Source organism: Macrobrachium rosenbergii, chromosome 18 (genome assembly GCF_040412425.1).
Source record: "Macrobrachium rosenbergii isolate ZJJX-2024 chromosome 18, ASM4041242v1, whole genome shotgun sequence".
Taxonomy (NCBI): Eukaryota; Metazoa; Arthropoda; class Malacostraca; order Decapoda; family Palaemonidae; genus Macrobrachium; species Macrobrachium rosenbergii.
Genome location: NC_089758.1, coordinates 17,131,443 through 17,137,782, shown reverse-complemented (window position 1 = coordinate 17,137,782; position 6,340 = coordinate 17,131,443). Strand labels below are relative to the sequence as shown.

Here is a 6,340-nt window from a genome sequence, read left to right as displayed (position 1 = left end):
CCTCTTTGTTAGGACTTGCCCTTTGTTATATTATATATATATATATATATATATATATATATATATATATATATATATATATATATATATATATATATATATATATATATATATATATATATATATTTTATATATATATTTTTTTTTAAGCAAAATACATATGAGGGAGTCACGATGTCACGTCATTAAAGAATACAAATAAAAATGAAAAATAACACCGAAAGGTTGGCCTTTTTCATTACAACCTTAATTTCCATCCTGCAGCTGCAGTGTGATTTCAGACGCTTGGTATCCGACGTCAAATCAGTAAACAAAGCACACACAAAAAATAAACAAATTGACAGTTGGATATCTTCAGACTTGGATTTCCTTAAATGCGATGCACGTTAAGACAAAAAATATCTAAGATATTGTTTTTGCCGTTCTTGTCTACCCAGATCATTGTTGGTGTTTAAGTATTTTAATATTCCCTGCCGCAAAATTACCCAATTTTGAGATTAGTTAGGAAAAGCCGTAAAATAGGTAAACCCCACAACGAGAAGTTTTTGTGTTCTGAAAAGTAACTCAGACCGCTTGGAACAAATAAACGATCCCACTCTTTACACCTAGCGTCCGCGTTTAGAATTATGCCAGCTGAAATTCCTGCGTAATTGCTATCCTTGAATTCGAGGAAACGGTGTAACCAAGACGGAGACGTCGTCGTTGCCATATGTATTTAATCTCCTGCTGGTAAGAAGAACTGTTTGTTTGTGATGTGTTACTAAGAATTGCTTGTTTGTTCTCTTGAATTGTTGGTGCGTTACGCTGAGATATCTGCGAGGTACTGTAAGGTAAGTAATTATATCTGTAGGGTCGAGAGTTTGTGCTTTCTCAAAGTTTACCTCGGAGTCATTCGCTTTCAAAGAAAGTGATACCAGACAGTTTTTATTTTTATCATTCGTAAGTTTTTTTTTTTTTTATCATTCGTAAAAGGTCTTTTTTCCCAATACCAGTGAAAGTACTTCGTGATTTTAGGCTCCAGTTTTATGTTTTTCATATTTATCCGGTGACTAGTGGGTAATGGTGTTTTATTTATCCGCAAAAGTAGTCTCTCTCTCTCTCTCTCTCTCTCTCTCTCTCTCTCTCTCTCTCTCTCTCTCTCTCTCTCTCTCTCTCTCATATACGCACGTTATATTTATGATTTTGCAGTTATATAAAAATCAGCAATGCGTAACACAGTTAAGAATTTTATTAACTTGAGTCTTGTTAAATGAAATAAGCCTGTTGGTTAATTTCAGTGCTTTTGCTACCGTGAAATTTCTGACGTTTAAACTTCTATTTCAGGTGAGTGGAGATAACGTCGTGTTAGTTTTACGTACGAAGTGTGTGGTAATTTAGTTGAATCTCTCGTGGCTGTGGGAATAACTGACTTGGAATAATGAGCAGTTTGAGGATAAAGTAAGTTTTATAAGTTTTATTAGTTTAAGATATTTGGTTGTTTAAGATATTTAGATTTTTAAGTACTAGAATCCAACTTTCTTGTGACTTGGTATGGAACCAAATTATAATTATATAAATTGTAGCATTTACAGAAATCCTTTACATTGAGCTATTTAGAGAGATTACTAAATTCTTATCAAAGGCCATAAAAATATTAGCCAGATCATTGATTAAATTAAAGATAAATATTACTTTTTTGTGTGTTCTTAAAACATGACTTTAGCTCAACATTAGTGTTGTAGAATTAATGTAGGTTACTTGGTGTTTTTAAACATGACTGTACCTCATTTATGAAACTGTTGAAACTAATTTAAATTTGGTGTCCCTAAAACATTGTAATTCATGGAGCTTGTAAAGTTGTTGGTTACTTTTCTAGTGTTCTCAAAACAGGACTTTAGCTCTTTAATGGAACTATTAAAAAACTGAATTAAGGTTTAGTCTTCTGAAAACACGATTTTAGCTCATTTATGGAGCTGTTGTAAAATAATTTAGGGTATTTAATGTAGGTGTTCTTAAAACATGACAACTCATTAATGGAACTATGAAATTCATTTAGGTTACTTTTAGTATTCTCAAAATACCGTTGAAAAATTCAGTGCTTTTATAGCGTTAACACTGGCTTTAGCTCATTAGTGGGACTGTTATAAAATTGACTCAGGATACTATAGTGTTCTCAAAGAATGACTTTAACTCATTAACGGAAATGTGATAAAATTGTGTTCTGTTCGCAAAACTACTTTAGTTAGTAACGGAACTGTTCTAGTTAGTAATGGAACTGTTCTAAAATTAATTTAAGTTTGTGTTCTTAGAATATGACTAGCTCCTTAATGGGACTGTTGTAAAATTTAGGTTACTTTTATAGTTTTCTTAAAACATGGCTAGCTCATTAATGGGACTGTTGTAAAATTTAGGTTACTTTTATGGTGTTCTCAACGTTACTTTAGCTCATTAACGGGAGAGTTCTAATATTGGTCTAGGTTTTTATAGTTTTCTTAAAACATGACTTTAGCTCATTAATGGAAATGTTATAAAATTTATTTAGCCTTCTTAAAACCTGACTTTAGCTCATTAATGAGACTTGTAAAATTTAGGTAGGTTTGTGTTCTTAAGATATGACTTTAGCTCTTTGAAACTGTTTAAATGTTCATTTTTGTCTAACAATAAAATGGGGCCACCTTTGTCGGGGTGGCTGAGCTGCGTCGGCAAAGGTGGTCCAAGGACTGTGCATGGTAGACAATGTCTACCATGCACAGATCCGCTAGTTTTTTTTTTCCAGATTCCCTAATGCTTATTCTGTAAAGGCTGATCAGAAAGGTGTTTTAGCAGGTGTTTTCTAGAACAATTAGCTTATGCAGTTTGTTTTTCGTTCAGGTGTCTTTAAAACTATTAGCTTATGCAGGTAGTTTTTCGTTCAGGTGTCTTTAAAACTATTAGCTTATGCAGGTAGTTTTTCGTTCAGGTGTCTTTAAAACTATTAGCTTATGCAGGTAGTTTTTCGTTCAGGTGTCTTTAAAACTATTAGTTTATGCAGGTAGTTTTTCGTTCAGGTGTCTTTAAAACTATTAGCCTATGCAGGTAGTTTTTCGTTCAGGTGTCTTTAAAACTATTAGCTTATGCAGTTTGTTTTTCGTTCAGGTGTCTTTAAAACTATTAGTTTATGCAGGTAGTTTTTCGTTCAGGTGTCTTTAAAACTATTAGCTTATGCAGGTAGTTTTTCGTTCAGGTGTCTTTAAAACTATTAGCTTATGCAGGTAGTTTTTCGTTCAAGTGTCTTTAAAACTATTAACTTGTGCAGGTAGTTTTTCGTTCAGGTGTCTTTAAAACTATTAGCTTACGCAGTTTGTTTTTCGTTCAGGTGTGTCTTTAGATCTGTTAGCTTATGCAGGTAGTTTTTCGTTCAGGTGTCTTTAAAACTATTAGCTTACGCAGTTTGTTTTTCGTTCAGGTGTGTCTTTAGATCTGTTAGCTTATGCAGGTAGTTTTTCGTTCAGGTGTCTTTAAAACTATTAGCTTATGCAGGTAGTTTTTCGTTCAGGTGTGTCTTTAGAAGTATTAGCTTACGCAGGTACAGTTTTTTAGTCTAGTTGTGCAGTACTTGTATTCTTTTAGCAAGTGCTTGACGTTGTCATAAAAAATTTACTTTTTTTTGTTTGTAGTTCTTTAAGAAATTTTCTGAGTTTTTTGTGACTCGTTGCTTAAACTGAAGTGCTGTGAGGTTTGGTATTTGAGGCTGTCGTTCCACTTTGTTGTCAAATGAACATAAAGTATTTAACTTTGTCCTATAGCTGGTAAACAAAGTAATTCGCGGACAGGGATCAAAACGTAGCTGACACATCACTAGAAGCAGAGAAAGGTTTAAGTTGCATTGAGTTGCGGTATTATCAGGTAGTCAGCAATTAGCTTAATAAAGCCCAAGCAAAGCTTAGAGGCTGCAATTTACTTCACTTTATGAGGCCAAAAGTTTTGTGGTTGTCGCAGTGTCAGCGGACAGGAAGTATGCACCACGCAATAGGTGAATCGCCAGAGTACCTTTATAAACGGTTTCACCAGAACATGAGATTCTTGGGAATTTAATCTGCTTGGTTTTCGTGAAGGGTGTAGGTTTTTTTTTCTATATTTACAATTTTTAAAGTCAACAGTATATATGACTTCTGTAGTTTATTCATTTGGGGGATCTTTGGGTTTAAACAAGAATTGCAGACTGATAGGTATGCAAATGATTGCTGTTACTGATCTGATAACTGACTTTCATCCGGAGAACAAAATTGGGCTTCGCTTAGACCAGGAGAATGATTCCCACTAGGCTGCGGTCTTATCAAAAAGCTGTGTAATGAGGTGGTGGTGTCATGCTAGGATTATGCTGTCTGTCAGACTGAGGCTGAAGATCACACTGTTAGAGGTTGAAAGAGCTAGATTTTAAAATTGGAAGGATACCTGCCAGTAGCTTTTAGATATACACTTAGGCTTATCGTATTGTTAGATAAGGAATATTAGTGATCCTGGTTTTATCAAGAATAGTCAGCTTGCAGTGACTCTGGTTTAGTAGACTGTAAAATTACCAAGTTGTATTGTTGAACTTTAATGGCTTCATGCCAACTTTGATTACTATCTCCATACTACCAACATGCTTATAATACAGCAAATTACCTTTATTTTTGAGCGAGTCGGGTAAAGTTTTGTTTAGTTTACGTAACTGCGCTTAAGATAATTTCTCAAGATTATATTCCTATTGGAAAATAGTCTTCATCCTTAAATTTAATATTTCAGTGATTTATTCTAAATAAATTTTCCTAAAGAAATCTTTAAAGAAATTTTAAAGCAGCTCTTGAAATCCGTTGATCCCGACTAAGCCTTTATTAAGAGTAACTTTAAAAAATAGATTACCAAACTAAACAAATTTGCCACTATATAGTTTAAAGACTTCCTATTGCTATGTACCTATTGCTATGTACCTATTGCTATGTACCTATTGCTATGTACCTATTGCTATGTACTTTTTACATGTTACATCTTAACTACTCCCAACAGAGGCTTACGGGTTACTCAAGGAGTAGAAACCCTTGCTGGCATAAGGTCACAACTACAACATCAAGAAAACTTGAGAAGCCTGAGTAAACTTATAAATTACCAACCTCAAGCTACACAATGTTATTTCAGCTACACAATGTTATTTCAGTAAACCATCTGGGATGGCTACAAGCCCAATTGCAACGAAGGGATTGTGGGTTGAAATCTTTATTTCTAAGACTAAATAAAGCTTTTTGTTTATTCTTCGGTGATTGATATCCTAGGGTTTTGTAATGTGGGACTGATAGTTAGGTGGCTGATGTTTAGACGTATATTTGAATGAGAGTCAGCTGGGTAACGAATGTGGTTTAATTATGAAAGTTGAGAATAATTTTCTTATCGCTGTAGAAAACTGATTAGATGCTTGAAAACTGATTAGATGCTTGAAAACTGATTAGATGCTTGAAAACTGATTAGATGCTTGAAAACTGATTAGATGCTTGATACTAAGCTTGCAAAGTCGCCAATTTAAAAATGCCGGAATTTAAACTTAATGACGCTAAAGGATATGAGATATCAAAGCCTTGCAAATATGATGATCACTGTTACAAGGGTTGTGGTATCCGTAGCATTGGTCTGACAATGCTGAACCTGTTTAGGTAATGTCGATCATCACTAAGTTAATTGTCTTATGCCTTTTGAATGAATGCCGAAATGTTCAGAATCCTTATCATGGAAATGAAAAGGTGGTGAAATAAACAATGAATACGCCGAAAGGCTATTAACGGCAAGGCAAGCCTTGGGACAGTTGCTCGTTTTTGGTATAACTGGAATGTTAAACTGAATATTTCACGGAAATATAAATAAAAGGAAAACGTAACTATTCGTGTAAATTCAGTAAATTTTTGCTCAGTTTTACTAAGCACTTGATATATTTCTATTCTGCTTTAAGCTAGTTCAGTTAAGCTAGTTGGCCTAATTCTGCTTAAGGTTAAGTATCCGAATTTTGTCCATGTCAGTTATTGTAACCATATTTTGATAGTTAAAGATTCTTGAACTGAGTTCTCAGTCATCTTTATAACTGGACCACTTTTTAATGGCCTCCGAAGCCCCCAGCATTTTTTAGGTAAAGATTTATGCCCAGTTTGTGACCATTAAAGAGCTAGTATATGTAGAAATGCCATTTCTGCTAACGCAACCACTTACTCAAAATTAGCTGACGGGTAGCTGGTGATTTTGTTTGCCAGAGTAATTCAGCGAAAGATGCAGTCAATGTTTTGATTAAGAGCAGCTTTGTTGCTGGCATAAATTATTACTTTTGCCCGTGAGGCTTGAGGAGAAGAGTGGAGGAGAA

At 34.2% G+C, this 6,340-nt stretch overlaps 1 long non-coding RNA gene across 1 annotated transcript; it reads left to right on the top strand.

Moving 5' to 3' along the window:
- Positions 1 to 675: 675 nt before the first annotated feature.
- Positions 676 to 5,249, top strand: LOC136848156 (uncharacterized). The gene is made up of 3 exons (XR_010855954.1): positions 676 to 830; positions 1,324 to 1,437; positions 5,008 to 5,249. It is a non-coding gene; the product is annotated as an uncharacterized lncRNA (long non-coding RNA).
- Positions 5,250 to 6,340: the final 1,091 nt, after the last annotated feature.